The following is an 18,033-nucleotide window of genomic DNA, read 5'->3' as shown; positions in this document are numbered from 1 at the left end:
GATTAGGATATCACATTTAATGAGACTACTGCATGCATGAGGGACTAATTCAAATGGGACTGCTTTGAAATGTCTTAGATGCAGAAACGATATTATGATTTACTTCAAATGGACTCTTCTTCACCATCTGCTAGTACCTCCTCTGTTTTACCAGCCTTTCCTGATGCCTTCTCTTCTGCATCAAAGGCTGCGAATACTCAACTTCCTATCCTTAAAAGGTCAGATAGGTTTTACAAAGTTTCTGAGGACTTTGCGGGCTTTTGAGGGCTTGCAGCCTTGAAAAAAAGGTTTATATTTGATATTCACTCTCCCGCATTTTTGGTCTTTTTTTCTGTTTGTTGGTTCTCAGCATCTGGAGTGGCAACATTTCAATAGATAACACATTTAATCCCACATATAGTTGAGCTTGCATTGCTTCTGTAGTGGGCAAAGATTAATCATTAGTCACATATGTCATTAAGTCAAATTTTTCTTACCTTACACAGCCCGACCTTAAGCCACCTGGTGATATGTCAAGGGCTGAATAACTTGTGCTGTTGCAACTCAACTCCTCTTATAGGGGACAAGAGAGAAAAATGTCAAAACCCAAAGGGTTGCTGTTACTAAAGAGGTCTCAGCAGTGATTCTGAGACAATGACGATGCATAGTCCAATGAAACAAGGTAAGATTTGGAGTGACAGTTAAAAAAAAAAAAAAAAATATGAAAACTCATCTGAGACCGTGAACAGAATTTTACTTTTTCTGTCAATAAGAATCAGTGTCTCTAGCATTAAAAATCATTCTTTAACTACATTAGGAAATTAAGGAAAAGCAATCAGCAGTGGTTTGAACTTACTTAAAATGGCACCTCCCATTCAGACCCAAAAGACACAGCAAATATACCAGCACACAAATTCAATGTTAACTTTAGTCCAGTGACTTCTATCTGAAGTCCACAAATCCATGATTCCCTTACAGTATTATCAAAAAACAGCACATACTGAAGTGCCTTCTAAGACCACAAATACTTTTCCTTAGGGCCTGACAATATACCAGGTCACGCCTCAAACTACTTAACCTAAGTTTAGCTACAGGTTTTATCGATGAAGTCTGGCGCAATACAGTGATAATCTCCCCCAATAAGGGTGGCTCTACCACAGAGTCTAGGAATCATAAACCCATCAGCCTGATAAATCTCACCTGTAAATTTATGGAATGTGTTACAACTGCCTTCATAAACTATGATATCAAAAATCTCATTAGGCTTAACCCACAGCGGTTTGGCTTTGTCGAAGGAAGATCCTGCTTAATGAATCCGGCTAACGTCTTTGAGAGAGTTACATAAATTGCTGACAGTGATCATGCTGTTTACACAGCATATCCTGACCTGGCCAAGGCATTCAACACCACATGCTAGCATTGTAATGCTTTAAAAATAGATCCTTGTGTGGTACTGTGGATAACACACTGACTGAAAGACAAAACCCAGAAAGTACGAGTGGCAGGTACCTCATCAGAAGGTAAAAGTAGACAATGGTAGACTAGGACTCAGTGTTGTGACCTATCTTTTTTGGAATTTACCAATCTTCAGACCAGAAACCAGGACCTCTGTCTAATTAAATCTGCAGATGACTGAAGCCTGGCAGTTAGTGTCAAGTCTGCCTCTGATTCTTAAACCCTTCAGTAAGAATTCACACTTGTAAAAGTGTGGTGTATTGAAAATGTACTCAGATTAAACACAAGAATGGTAACATTGTTACAGTTGGTAGACAATCCCTTCCCTCAGCACACAGAATAGACAATACACCACTTCAAAATGAAAATGTGGTTAGGGACCTTGGAGCATGGGTCAATAATTCCCTCTCTTGCAATCATCATGTGAGAACAGTAGCCAGAAAAACCTTACTTAGTACAGGTATTGCAAGGTTATATCATGCAGATCTAAAGAGGTCATCGTTTTCTCAGTTAGTTTTGATTAGTCTAATTAATGGAGTACAACATTCATTTCTGTATGTACCTAACTAGGGGTATCAAACAACTAGAAAGATGCCACAAGGTCCTAACTAAGATTATGGCCTTAAAATAACAAGTTTTTACATCACAGAACAAATGTTATCATCTTGTGGTCTCACTGTATAAAAGCAACACATCAAGTGTCAACCATGTATATTTACATGAGTATACACACACACACACATATATATATATATATATATATATATATATATATATATATATATATATATATATATACACATACATATATATATATATATATATATATATATATATATATACATACACACGTGCGTAAAATACTTTTCACTAATTAGTCCACTTGCAAAAAACAGCTGTGTTTTAAAATAGTTTGTACACAAATGGTTCTCTATATAGACTGTTGCTTAATATAAATACTGTTTAACTTTTTTGTTACATAAAAGCACTTCTCTAATGACAGAAATCAGTCAATTTGCATGGCTGCTATGCAACAACCTTCTATGACTAGAACTTAAAACTCTTTTCCAGCAATTAACATACCTTAAAACTTTACTGAATTTAGAACTGACAAAAACAGAACTAAATCAATCTAAATTTCAGCATAGAAACTCAAAATGCTTTGGACAAGTATTACTACTGCAACCCTGCGAAAAATGACAGCCCCCAGCCACTTTCCAAGCATGCTGCCTTTTGTTACAGCATCTCATTTCAACTCCCACATTATACAATCCACACATTCTTCTAAGAACCAATGTGTCTAAGGACAAAGACAACCACCAGGCTATAGGCTCCTATCCCTACAATCTTCTCTTTGAAAACTGTCCCAGCATCTTCAATACATTAAAACCACCAATGTAGTCGCATACAACCTTCCATTTGAAAGCCTAAACAATCCTATATCCCATAGATTCACAAAGGAGGTAACTTCCCAGATTTTTCAAACTACAAACCAATGGCAATATTTTGTCCCCTATCCAAAATATTAGAAAAATGCTTTCATGTACAACTTCTCCATCACTACTCAATCATCACCTCCTCATAGCTACACAACCTGGCTTCCTCCACAATCACAATACAACCAAAGACATGCCATCAGTCATACAAAAAAAACCTCTGGTAATATGGTCTTCTGCTTATTTACTAGACTAATCAAAAGCTTTTGACACAGTTTCATGCTCCAAATTACTAAATCAGCTTTCCTCAATGGCCTCTCCCAAAATAACCTTATGTGGTTTAACGGGTCTATATTAGATCATATAACACTTAAAAAAGCGAAATATGATTGATCGAACTTATGTAAGCGAAAGCTTAAAATATCGAAGCAACAGAAACCCAAATTTTTTCCTAGGGAAAGAATTTGGTTGTCCATTTCTGTTGCTTCAGTACTTTCAGTGTTGTGGTGGAAAGTTACGGGTCGGGTTCAGGCAAGTGTGCGATTGTGTGGACGTGAGGGTTAGGGCGGGTTAGGTGAGTTAGGGTTAGGGAGCGGGTGAGGTGAGTGTGCAATAGTGGCGGACCTTAGGGTTAGGGTTTGGGTTAAGGTAAGTGGATAGTTAGTGGTGTGTGTATAGTTTACTGTAGGGTTAGGTGTCAGATTTTAGGTGTATGTGTGTGGATTGCTGTTTGTTTGGTGTGCTTGTGTTGTGTGTATGTGTTTTGGATCAGTGATTTTTTTCCCTAGGAAAAAAAAATCGCTGTTCTGACAGTTCAAGATTGTAAGCTTTCGCTTACATAAGTTTGATCAATCATCGTTCGCTTTTTTAAGCATTCGGTGATCTAATATAGACCCGGTTTAACAGCTACATGCCTAATAAAATTCAGTCTGCAAAACGGCATGATGAATACTCCAGTTTCTTCCAGTCAGAGTTGGGATGCCACAAGAATCTATCTTTGGGCCACTATTGCTCACACGTTTATCAATGATGTGTATACTGCATCCAAACATGCTACCGTAAATCAATATATGAAGATGACTCCACCTTGATTCACTCAACAAAAAAATTCCCTCAACTCTAACCATTAACACAAGAATCATTCTCTTCAGTTAGAAAACAGCTACTATTAAATCCCAATAAAACCAAATCACTGTTACTCCTTCCTAAGAATAATAATCCAAAACAAAATTAACTTTTCAATTACCTCATTAACCAGTACAAGCATTGAAGTGATCTTACGTACAAAAACTACTAAAGGGTTACAATACATGACAACCTGAAATTTGATCTCCACATAAGACAGCTCATCAAAAGGACCAGTCAAAAACTAGGTATTCTTTAGCACACCAAACAATATCAAAAAGCTACTGCAACTACATTCCTGCTCCTTACCCTCTTTTATGAATACCTCATTCTGACTAACTTACAGGTCACCTACAAAACAAAACTAGAACAATGTTATAACAGGACTACTAAATTTGATTCAAAACAGCTTTATAGGTCTCATCACTGCATAGTACTTAAACATCTACACTGGCTAGAAAGTACAGTTGTGTGAGATATTACCATAACAGTAGATATCCTACTCACTGTTGCAGTATTCTTTACTCTTGGTACATCCAACTGAGGACAGCATAATGTCTGGCCAGTACACCAAAGCCTTTACACCTTCCAGGCATTTTATGTTAGACCAATGTCCTACCTGCAAAGAGTAAGGTACATATGTGCCTAATCCTCAGAACTGAAGTGTTCTAGCAGAACTGGAGCAACCCCAGAGAAACCAATAAGGTGCACAAGCAGGAAGGGAAACAGGTGATAAAGATGGAAGTGGTACCCTCTGGCTAGAAGAAGGGCAACAGAAAATAACTGGGAGCGGTAAAGGAGGGACAGAATACTGCAAACAGTGAGAGGTAGGGCATTTATTGTTATGGTAAGATTTTAACACACTGAAAATAACAAAAGAACAGCTGATGAATGCTTATAAAATCCCAATCCTTTATTGTAAGTGCTTTCGTTCATCCACACTATACAATGAACTTCTTCAGACAAAAACCTACCCAACATTCAATGCCTTATATAAGGCAATCGGTTAATAAATCAATTAACACACTTGCTCAGGTTAATCAAACTGTTAAATGTTATAAGAAATGCCATTACAAAAATGGAATTTTAAATGCTAAAAAGCACAAAGAAATTTAAACATTATAGTTCCATATACATCACAATCAAAATAAAAATGTTCACTCCTCGGCTGTTCTTTTGTTAAGATCTTAAAACAACTACGTCCTTCCTTATCACTGTTGCGGTATTTATTCCTGGGAAAGTACAAAAGGTCCTGGAAAGTATGGTAGGAGGAAGACAGAGAACAGGCCCCCCCCCCACCACCATGAAGGACAGCCCTGGCAAATCTTGCCCTGGCCCTGGAAATGACATCCAACTTATAAATTTGGTAAAAGTGCAGACAGAAGTCCAAGTAGGAGCTTCCAAGATGACTCTAGTATTGAGACCATTGAAAAAAAACAACCAGAAGAGGCTACTGCCCTGGTAAAATGAGCACAAACAGAACAGGAACAACAAAAATAAATAGCCTTAGAAATCCTGGAGGAGACTGTTTGCTTATACAATACCAAGCCCAATTTCCTGGCATGAAAGAAAACAAAAAGCTGCTCTGATTTATGAGATTTGTCTTATCCAGGTAATACCTGAGCTATCTGTGGAATCCAAGTTAAATAAGTACCCTCACACAAAGTCTGTGAAGATGGAAAAAACAAGGGAAGATGAATGGACTGATTCAAGGGCAAAACATTCATCACCTTGGGCATAAAAGAAGGAACAGACATCCTGCTCTTGTGAAAAAAAAAAACAAAAAAGGAGGAACAGCAACGACAGCCTGGAGCTCAGACACCCCCTTGGCAAAATTAAGAGCCAACAACATCATCTTCCAATTACAATGCTGCAGGGAAGAAGAAAAGGCAGAGAGTCAATTTTGACTCAAGAAGGAGGAATAGGCTTTCTTGAGGCCTGATATAAAGGACACCTTTCAGAAATTGCTTGCCTTCAAAACTAGAGGACAAAGGCGGGCTCAGAGGCAAGCAGGCAGAAATGGCTAACAAATTAACTTTAACAGATGAATATGCCAAACTGGCATTGAGCAACTCACACAAATAAGAAAGGATCGTAGGGACTTTACAAAGAAAAAGGGTCAAGGTTATGTTTCAGGCACTAAACAGAAAATCTCTTTCATTTAGCCACAAAAGATTTTCTAGTAGTAGTTTTTTCGGCATCCTGCAAAGCCCAAAAACTGGTGCCTCAAAGGAATCAAAACCCCATCACCTAAAGTGTCAGTTTAAATTTGGACATGTGAGGGTGACTGAGAGACCCTTGTATTGTATGAGAAGATCCATCATGTGATGTAACTTGTGATGACTGACCATGACCAGGTGAAACAGAATGAGGAACCAGTACTTGCTGGGCCAAAAGGAAGTCACCAGCATCATTCTGGGTGTGTCCCACATGATCTGGTGCAAGACTCTGGGAAGTAAAGAAAGAGGTAGATAGGCACATCCTCTTAAAAGAAAAATACATGGTGTTCACTCTCCAAGCCAGAGAACTTGGCACACTGTCACAGAATTGGGGAAGTTGTCTGTTCAGAGAGGAGACAAAGAGATCTATCTGAGAAATACCCCACTGATATACAATGTCCAGAAACAAAAACCCTGCGAAGCATCCATTTGTGAGGATATATCCTCGTCCTGCTCAAGCAGTCTGCCACTACATTGTGTTTTGAAGGGATGTAAACCAGCCAAAGAACCAGGTAATAACGGACTGAAAAATCGCAAGCCTGAAAAGCCAGTCGACAAAGAAAGTAAGATTTTGTGCCCCCTTGCTTGCAGATGTACCACATGACTGTACAGAGCTAGGAGTAGAGCCTTCATCTCTTTAGTACTGATATGGTCTGTCATCTGTTGATGGGACCAAAGACCCTGGACTTCCATGTACAGCTCTTGAGTAGGGACACTAACCTGAAAAGCCAGACCTGGATTTACGGAAATCTGATGGTCTGAATTCTGCAACTCAAAAACACTTGGTCCTGAGAGGTAGTCAACACAGATTTTTTTGAGACTGAGAGTGAACCCCACACATTGCAAAGAAGAAGCAGAGTGAAATGTACATCCTGAAACAGGAGATTAGAGAGGTGGGGCTTCAACTAGAAAAAGGAAGTATCTGAATTCCTTGAAGCCTACAGAAAGTTACCGCAGGTGCCAGGCATTTGGTAAATACTCCTGGAGCTGCAGAAACACCAAAAGACAAAGCAGAGCACTGATAATGACAGGAAGAAAGAGAAATGCAAAAACATCATACAAAGAGGGTAAACAGGGATGTGGAGGTTAAGTATTATTTAAATCCAGAGATACCAGAAAAGCTTGAGGAAGCAAAAGAGAAAAAGTGTCTGAAGAGGCAACACCCTGAAGGAAGGAGCACTGAGAAAGATGTAATGAAAACATAGGTCTAAAATGGTTCTCTGTGACCCCCTCCTTCTTGGGAAATGGAAACATTTTGGAATAAATTCCTGTTCCTTGCTGAGACAAGGGACAGATTGGATGGTTCCTTGGTCCACCAGATCTTACAGAACCAAAGGAAAATGAGGAATCTGGTAAGGAGGAGGCTGACGAAGGCTAGGAAAGGGAGGAAGGGACTTCCCAACTATAAAATAACCACGATGGGTGATGGAAAGAACCTAGGTGTCTGTAGTCATCTGTTGCCAACAGGAAAGGAAAGGTTTAGCCTGAGGGACAGAGGAATCTGGCCAGGGGAATTACAAGCTGGATGTCATACAGAGGCAGATTTGTCTGAAAAGGAAGGTTTCTGGCCTCTGAACTCTGAGTGGGTTTGTACGGGAAAATCTGCTTAGTAACCCTGAAGGAGACAGAAGTAACCCACAGCAAACCACGACTTTTATTAAAAAATTAAGCGCTTTCATCCCGGTATTGTAGACTTCATCAGAATACTAAAACAATTCAAATCACAGCTTTTATACACATCATAGACTGCATGATGAACCAATTGCCGAGTGCCAGCACAATCCAATGCACTTAAACAATATGAAAACCTACCAAAGTTAAAAATCGAATAATATACAAATACATAAAATCATTCTAGACATACATTTTCCTAAAACCAAGTGTTTACCATCAAAAGACCTAAATCCTTTTTTATTTTTGTTGTTGAACAATTAAAAACAATAAATGCTCATAACATAAAACTGGCTTTCAATCTCAATAAACTACCAACAGAGACCTGCTCATTTAACCCAGAGGGTTCACTGACATTAGTACGAATAATCCATTGAAATTCCAAGTACTCTAAAAAATCATCACTAGTTCCACCCCTAGGACTTAATTCGCAGTGGTCTACTGCACAAAACTTAAAGAAATGATCTTTGTTCTCTATAATGTGCCTATAAAGGGCATTCTGAAATCCCTTTTCCTGATTTCATATAAATGCTGATATATTCTATCTTTAAATGCCCTTTTACTCTTTCCACTGTAAAATCCATTACACATCTGGCACACAGTATTATACACCACTGCTTTTGAAAAACAATAAAACTTGTATGGGATGTTGAATTTCATATTTCCCCAACACTAACAACATCCCCTAACAAAATGTTAGCACACTGGGCACAATGTCCACATTTGGACATTTGACCCATCCTTCCTGTGCCCCCTGTCCTCTCCAACATCTGTTTCAAACTGTTTTCCTTCTTATAAACTATCATGGGCTTGTCTCCCGCTATCTTAAGATTACCCAAATCCATTCTAAGCAATTTCCAACTGTTTAGAAATTCTAGAAATGGCATAAAAATCTTCATTATAAGAGAAGATACATGTCCTATTCAGCACTGTCTCCATATCATTGGTGTTAGCCCTCCTTGCACCACTAAGCCTATTTTTTGTCCCTAAAAGGGGATGATAAATCCCATTGTGCCTTTTCCTCTCAACTTCTTCAAAACTGTCATTAACAAAACCCCAAGGATAACCCCTTTTAGATAACATGTCCTTCAAAATCAAGCATTGCTCTATAAACATATCATCGTCAGAGACCATTGTAGCTAGTCAGACACACTGCCCCTTCACAAGGGCCTTCATTTGGTGAGGTAGATGACATCTCGTATAGTGTAACAAAGAGTTTGAATATGTTGGTTTCTGACATAAGGCGGAAACAAACCTCTTTTCCATAGTATCTTTATAAATGGTCACATCCAAATAGTCAACCTTAAAAGAGAAACTCCATCGCAAATTTTAGGAATTGGGTAGAGGCATTTATATAATCAAAAAATTCTCTCAATGATGCCATCCCCTTGTTTCAAAAAATAACTATGTTATCCAAAAACCTCCCATAAAGTGCCCAACAATCACTAGATCTAGAGAAAGAACAAAGTTTCTCCCATTTGGCCAATACAATATTATTAAAATGGGGGCACATGCTGACCCCCCCCCATTGCTACACCTTTAATCTGTTTATAAAGCTGGTTATCAAAAGTTAAGAAATTGTTTTCCAAAACCAATCCCATCAAACCTCTAATGGTGCTAGCCCATCTACTACAGAAACCAGTATTCTCACAGATAAAATCAGAAAACAAGTCCATGCCCTCTTGATGGTTTATGACTGAAACTAAATTACATACACTGACAGTAACTAAAATTAAATTATCAGAATAAATGTCATGACTGAATTTGGATAAAAATCTCGGGTATTTTTGTAAATATATTCATGTCTACCATGGAATTAGGACTTTTGATGGTAAACACTTGGTTTTAGGAAAATTTCTGTCTAGAATGATTTTATGTATTTGTATTATTATTCGATTTTTAACCATGGTAGGTTTTCAAGTTGTCTAAGTGCACTGGATTGTTCTGGCACTTTAAGTAGGGAATTGGTTAATCATGTGGTCTATGATGTGTATAAAAGCTGTGATTTGAATTGCTTTAGTATTTGGATGAAGTCCAGAATACCAGGACGAAAGCTCTTAATTTTTTAATAAAGATCATGGTTGGGTTTGCCAACCCTCACGCTCCTAGCAGGATGTCTAGGCTGCTTACAGACAAAAGAAGATTTTGGTGTATAGTTCCTCGAGAACTTAGGCACAGGCGAAACAAAAATTTGCTTCAAGTCTTGCTTAACACTGCTCTTAACCTGAAGGGCTCTAAACAATGCTGCAGCAACAATACCAAAAACATTCTGGTCGTTTAAGACAGAATCCGAAAGTCTGGCCTGAATGTTCTCAGGTAAAGCTTGAGGGTCCAACCAAGAGCATCTCCACATGACAGAACCAGATGTAGCTGCTCTAAAAGCGGCATCAGTTGCATCACAGCTGCATTTAACAGAATGGCGAACTACCTGAGAGGCAGAGGTCAGAATAGAAAGAGCAGATACCTTACTGTCCGAATCAGGCATGTCAGTCAAAACTCTCCCCACGCTGGAAGAGAAAAGCCATGACTTATCTAGTCATGCTGTTCTGATAATTAATGACCCTAAAAACCAAAGTAGCAAAAATAAACCCTTTCATCCCATACCTCTCCAGAGCACAACTGTCCTTTCAGAAGGTAAAAGCTTTGAAGAGGAAATCAGTTTGGATGGCTTACCTCTAGAGATGGAAAACCCAGAAGGATTGGATAAAAGATTTTTATGCATATGTATGATTCTCAGGAACTTTATAAAATCTGTCTGGCTTCTTCAGAGACAGAGGTTGGTAGTCAGGTGCCTGAGAAGCTGCTGTAAATGTATCCAAAAGGACTGCTAAGAGAAGTGGGGCTGCAGAAGATATGGGTGAGTCATTTGCAAGAGTTCATAATATCTCTTTCGAACCTCAGAACAGCTGGGAACAGTCCCACTTAAAATGCTCTATCACACAGACCACTGTGTCCCCAAAATATAATTCATCAAAAGGAGAATAGGGGGACTTCCAAGATAGCGGCATACTAACAGCTTAATTTCAGCTCTCCCAGGGTGAAAACAGAAACTCAGAAATGAGAGCCAGTGAATTTGTCTTTATGGGTAAATTTCAGTAATTCGCTAGTAAGTACACTGCTTACATGCCAGCAAAAAAGAAATTCATAGAACCTGAAAGAAAATCAAACACAAAAGGAGAAGAGAAAACACTGGCTGGCAAGAATCCTGCAGCTGTTCAGCAAAAAGCAGTTCACTCTCCAGCTTTGGTGCAAGACATGACTTCCTGTAATCTAGAGGAAAACATAAGTTAATTATGCTCAGAGCTGATGAAAATAAACAAAACACTGAATGAGTATATCAACTGAAATAACAAAAGGCCAGAAAAAATGGAAGACGCTTTAAACAGATATTCAGATGAAATGATAAAACTGTGGAAAAAAAAATAAATAAATAAGAGGATGAAATGAGGAGAAGGCTGGCTCAGTACAAGACTGCTCAAGAATAGATGTTTCAAACAATTGTAGAATTAAAGGACAAAGCACACAGGGAAAAACCTGACGTTTTCTGCTGTACCAGAGAAAAGTACAGATGTTCTTCGTGTTTCACTGTTGCAGTCATTACATTTGGGTTATCTGTTTGCAGTAGCCATCAGTCAGCCTGATTAACAAAGTCTTGGGTCCTACGTCGGTTGCTGTTTCTTCTTCCATGATGTCAGGGATATAAAACATGCAGCCGATGTCATTACATCAGTCTTTCTTGCCGTGTGGTGCCAGAAGCAGTTCGCAAGTGCCGGTCGGCCGACTCCTGAAATTTTCGTTTTCGAATTTCAGAACGAAGTCTTCAACTAAACGCTAAGTACCCCGTTGGGGAAACTTTTTCTTGCTCTAATCCGACGTCAGTAAAAGTAAATGATTGCATTTCTTGTGGATAGCAAATACCTCGTAAAGATTTTCTTTCGTATTGTATTCCTTGCCTAGGCCCTGACCACGACGTACCTCACTGTCGGTTTTGTGCCTTATTTAAACCATGAAATATCCGTCATCGGTATATTTTCGCTTCTAAATATTTTGGTGCTCGGTTTAATTATCCCGATATGTCTTCAGTAAGCCATCTGACTACTGACATTTCGAAAAAACGCAAAGATAAAGAGAGAGACAGGCCGCTGAGGCGCCGGTACTCAGCGAGGGATTTTTGCAGCCAGATACCCGCTACTTCAGATTCGCATGCCTCTACTGAGACCCATTTGTGTCCGGTATGCCACGAGATGCTTCAACTTTGGAATCTGCAGATGTCTCTATCTTGGATGGGTCCAGAGCCGCTGTGCAGGCACCAGCTTTTAAGGGTGCATTCAGGCCTACTGACTTGCATATTAAACCGACGTCATCTTCTTCTTCAAGGCCTAAAACTCGAACCATGCCTAGAAAATTGACACCCAGACCGCAGTCAGGCCTCTATGCCTAAAAAACAAATGATAAGAATGTCTGAAGACCGTATTACTTTAATCAGGGGAAACCAACCTTCCCCCTCTTAAGAGACCTAGGACTGAGTTTGCTTATGATACGTCTGACCAGGATTCTAAAGTTTCTATTTCCTCTGTTGACCAGGATTTACCTTTATCTACCTATGAGGATTCTGATGCTGAGGACTCTATTCCCTCTGCTTCCCCTCCCTAGAGGATTTCTCTTTTGGTGAAACCTTGCATACTCTCAGGGAGCATTTTCATTTGGAAAGTCAGGATTTCTCTGATTCTAAAAAGAGGTTTAGGGATTTTTAACTCCTGCCCCAGCACAGGCCTTTAGCTATATCTCCTGTACTGGACATTGCTGATGATACCTTTTCAGAATCTAGCAAAAGTAAAAAACTCCAGCTATACTCTGTCGCATATCGTCTACTCAGAGGCGATCTCTGCTTAACATACAAGGCCATGTCAAACCCAGAGCTGTTGGACATGCTACACTTAAAGAAATCCTAATTCCTCAGAGCTACACGCTCCAGGGATCTAAACCTTGTCATCACAATAAGCAAAACATGCTGGAGGGATAGGTTCCTGACCCAGAGACTCCCCAGACTCTGGAATAGATTGCCCATACATGTCAAGCAGAGTGCCTCCTTGGACCTCTTCAAGAGGAACCTTGACGATTGGATGGGAGAAAGGAAATTCACCCCAGGGATCACGTCAGTCGCCCTGCTAGACAGGGGTCCAGGAAAGTAAATAATGTGGGAAGAAATAGCCAGGGAATTGTTATGGCTATGCTTGTATAGGCCCTAGGGCTGATAGCCTAGTACCAACCTATGAACCTATGAACCTAGCATGGCCATTGACTCTTCACCTCCTGCTCTCAGAAAACCTGATAAATATTACAGGGTTCCTGACTCTAACAAATTCCTTTTCAAGAATCCTACTGCGGATCCTGAAACCATTTCATAGGGACCCAAGGGCATTAAAGCTACTACTGCCAAATATCCTACCCCCTCTGATAGAGACTCCAGGGCACTGGATAGATTGGGTAAGAAGGTATACACTTCCGCAACTTTGCCCTTTAGGGCCTTGAATTGCCAGTTTCATATGTTAAAGTATCAGCAGCATATTATTGGATTGCTTAAACAGAAAATGACGTTGATTCCGGATTGTGCTGAAAATAAGGATTTACAGGATTTAATGCATTCTGCTGAACAGGTTGGTAAACATTTGTTGCAATGTGGTTTTGATTCACCAGAGGCATCTTGCAGTGCTGCTGTAACTGGGTCTGTACTTAGAAGGCATGCTTGGCTTAAGGAGCAATCCTTGCCAGATCATGTTAAAGCGGAATTACTGGATGCTCCCTTAAATCAGGACAGCCTGTTTGGCAACAAGGCAGAAGAAGTTCTTAAAAAGATGGAGGAAAAAGCTAAATCTATGCAAACTGTTAAAGATTTCTTACAAGTACAACCTCCAAGATTTAGTAGGCATTGACCTTCTTTCCTGCCTCTTCCAGACCTTCTCAGTCCAAACCCAGATCCAGCAGAGCACCCAGGCTTCAGTCCCATGGGACGTACAGCACTAAGTAGTGGGGGGCATCCACTTCCAAATCTGGGAGTAATAAAACTCCCCCTATGGTAACCTGTCTCAATGACTTCTTTTATAAAACTTCCAAGTACTTGTCAACTGACTGCCCCTTTGGGGGAAATATTGCACTTCATGCAAAAAATTGGGGACACATTACCCAGGACAAATGGATTTTAAATATAGTGTCCCAAGGATACAGATTTCACTTCCACACGTTACCAACTCCAAGCGGTTGGCCAGATCCATCTCCAAATCAGTGGGCAGAGCCCCAAAAGCAAGTACTCTCTCTTTCGTACCAGAGGAGGAAAAGGGACAAGGTTTCTACTCTGGACTTTTCCTGGTACCCAGAAAAGACAATTCATGTCTTCCTATCCTGGACCTGTCTACTCTAAACATCTTTTTGGTGATTCCAAAATTCAAGATGCTGACTCTTCACCTGTTGCTTCCTATGCTAGGCAAAGATGCCTGGTTGGCAACACTAGATTTAAAGGAAGCATACCTGCAGATCCCAATCAGGGAATCTTGCAGAAGATAACTACGCTTCAAAGCAGGCTACACGCACTATCAGTTCTCTGCACTGCCCTTTGGCTCATCTACTGCGCCTAGGGTATTCACAAAGTGCTTAGCTCCAGTCACTGCATTTTGCAGGCAAAGAAATATTCAAATATACCCATACCTGGACAATTGTCTAATTTAGGTGGAAAACCAGGACATACTTTTGAATCATCTGGCTTTTGTACAAAGGGTGCTAACTTGTCTGGGGTACACCATAAACGAACACAAATCACACCTGGTACCCTGTCAACAAATTATATTCCTGGGAGCAAGCGTGAATACAGCTTCCCAGATGGCTTTCCTCATGCCAGAGAAACAAATTCACTCGACAACCTACTTCAAACAAGTGGCCACAAAAACTCTGCTATCTGCAAGGCAACTACTACAAGTCTTGGGGTTCATGGCCTCCTGCATTATTCTAATTCCGTACGCAAGACTGCATATGAGGAAACTACAATGATATCTAAAAAGTTCTATGGTGTCAACATTTTCAGGATCTAGAAGCAATGATTCCTATCATACCTTGCCTACGCTTAGAGTTGCTTTGGTGGGCAGAGGCCTGCCACCAAAACAAGGGACTACCATTCACACTTCCCTCCTGCCGCCTAAACCCTAACAACAGATGCATCAGACTATGCATGGGGGGCACACCTGGCAGGGAAGTGCATTCAGGGCAAATGGAACCCAAGTCAAATGCACCTGCACATCAATCAAAAAGAAATGTTAGCTGTATAGAATGCTCTCTCAGCCTTCAAGGACTACATTCTTCCAGGACAATTAATGGTAAAGACAGACAACCCCACTATTATTTGGCACATAAACAAGCAGGGGGGTACACATTCTTACCCCCTCTGCAGACTAGCCATGGCATTGTGGAACACAGCCTTGAGCTACAAAGTGCATCCACAAGCTCAATTCCTGCCAGGAAAACTAAATACACTGGCAGACGAACTAAGCAGAAACCTCATGGACCCACACGAGTGGAAACTGGAACCAAGGATCTGAACAACTGCTGGTGGCATTTGCTGCAGGAGCAGAGGGGAAGGCTATTTCAAAGCAAACCATCTCCAAATGGATAGGCCACTGCATTCAGTTCTGCTATAAGCTCCATGGAAAACCTATCCCACAGGGGATCAGACCCCACTCAACCAGGGCTGCATCTACCTCTACAGCCTTTCTCAGAGGGGTACCTACCAGTGACATCCTAGAAGCTGCTACATGGGAGTTCTGTCCATACTTTCACCAAGCATTATCATTTGCCTGTTTTCTCTAATTCCAGAGCTGGCTTTGCCACTGCAATCTTGAAGGGATTATAGCTGGTCCTAATGCTATCTAAATTCCTCCTCCCATCCTTAGCTTTGGGAATGTACCCAAACGTGATGACTGCAACAGTGAAACACGAAGAACATAGTACAGTTGTGTGCACTTACCATAAATGTAGATGCTCGAGTGAATTCACTGTTGCAGTCCTGGTTACCCTCCCTCCAGCCCCCTGACTTCTTTTGGCTATACCTCTTCTCTCCTTTACAATGCCTAGAAGCTTTTTGATGCATTTTCTTTTTTGTTAAAGGTATAACCTTGTATTATTTATAGATTTAATTGCTTCCCATTAGGGGGGCACCTGACATCTGGGGCAAGAAAAACTGATATAATGATGTCGGCTGCATGTTTTATACGCCTGATGACCTGACATCAAGGAAGAAGAGACAGCAACCGACGCAGGACCCAACACTTTGATAATCAGGTCGACAAGGGGCTACTGCAAGCAGATAACCCAAATGTGATGACTGCAACAGTGAAACACGAACAACATCTGGAAGGAACAAACTATTAATTTTATGAAAGCCCAAATAAGCAGCTGGACTGGTATTCCAGAGCAGGAGTTGTTAACTGAAAAGGCACATCATTGTGTATGCTCCACAATTGGCCATGAGAAATCAACCTAAAACTTTAAAAGGAAAGATGCAATCCTACCAGCAGAACAAGTTGATTCTAACAAAACTGTGAAAGAAGCACAGAGTACTAAAAGTGGGAGACAGTACAGTGTTTGTGGAAAATGATTTCTCACTGTACACAAGACCGATGATGAGTAGGGAATATCAAGAAGCAGGTATAGGTTCATAGGTAGGTAACTAGGCTATCGGCCCTAGGGCCCATACAAGCCTAGCCAAAAAATGTACCCTGGGGCTTTCGCCACCCAAGAAAATTATTTTCCTGTGCGCCTGTCGAGCAGAGCCACAGAAGTGATCCCCGCGGTGAATTTCCCATTTCCCATCCAATCATCAAGATTTTTTTTGGCTCATCTACTGCGCCTAGGGTATTCACAAAGTGCTTAGCTCCAGTCACTGCATTTTGCAGGCAAAGAAATATTCAAATATACCCATACCTGGACAATTGTCTAATTTAGGTGGAAAACCAGGACATACTTTTGAATCATCTGGCTTTTGTACAAAGGGTGCTAACTTGTCTGGGGTACACCATAAACGAACACAAATCACACCTGGTACCCTGTCAACAAATTATATTCCTGGGAGCAAGCGTGAATACAGCTTCCCAGATGGCTTTCCTCATGCCAGAGAAACAAATTCACTCGACAACCTACTTCAAACAAGTGGCCACAAAAACTCTGCTATCTGCAAGGCAACTACTACAAGTCTTGGGGTTCATGGCCTCCTGCATTATTCTAATTCCGTACGCAAGACTGCATATGAGGAAACTACAATGATATCTAAAAAGTTCTATGGTGTCAACATTTTCAGGATCTAGAAGCAATGATTCCTATCATACCTTGCCTACGCTTAGAGTTGCTTTGGTGGGCAGAGGCCTGCCACCAAAATAAGGGACTACCATTCACACTTCCCCCCTGCCGCCTAAACCCTAACAACAGATGCATCAGACTATGCATGGGGAGCACACCTGGCAGGGAAGTGCATTCAGGGCAAATGGAACCCAAGTCAAATGCACCTGCACATCAATCAAAAAGAAATGTTAGCTGTACAGAATGCTCTCACAGCCTTCAAGGACTACATTCTTCCAGGACAATTAATGGTAAAGACAGACAACACCACTATTATTTGGTACATAAACAAGCAGGGGGGTACACATTCTTACCCCCTCTGCAGACTAGCCATGGCATTGTGGAACACAGCCTTGAGCTACAAAGTGCATCTACAAGCTCAATTCCTGCCAGGAAAACTAAATACACTGGCAGACGAACTAAGCAGAAACCTCATGGACCCACACGAGTGGAAACTGGAACCAAGGATTTTCAACATGTTGACAAGCAAATGGGGGAGCCCAGATATAGACCAGTTTGCCTCCCCCCAAAACTATCAATTGGAAAAATTTTGAACAAGGACTTCCCACAGACAAGCTTGGAAAGTGGATGCTCTGTCCTATCAGTTTATGCCTTTCCTCCTCTGCCTCTGCTCTCCAAAGTACTACTAAAGATCAAACAAGACAAACCAAGGACGATTTTGATTGCACGAGACTGGCCATGCCAACACTGGTACCCCCTCCTGCGCAGTGTGTCACTGCTGTCCGTATGGCACCTGCCTGAAACTACTA

The 18,033-nt window shown here is 40.7% G+C and overlaps 1 protein-coding gene across 8 annotated transcripts in view; it reads right to left on the bottom strand.

Annotated features, from left to right (window-relative positions):
• MPDZ (multiple PDZ domain crumbs cell polarity complex component) overlaps positions 1–18,033 on the bottom strand; it is a 3,829,210-nt gene that overhangs the window by 2,431,098 nt on the left and 1,380,079 nt on the right. The window lies entirely within an intron of this gene.

The sequence above is a fragment of the Protopterus annectens genome, chromosome 2.part0, assembly GCF_019279795.1.
Source record: "Protopterus annectens isolate FY-2018-M chromosome 2.part0, PAN1.0, whole genome shotgun sequence".
Taxonomy (NCBI): domain Eukaryota; kingdom Metazoa; phylum Chordata; order Ceratodontiformes; family Protopteridae; genus Protopterus; species Protopterus annectens.
Note: the sequence above shows the minus strand (reverse complement) of the source record. Positions and strands in the feature narration are given on the sequence as shown.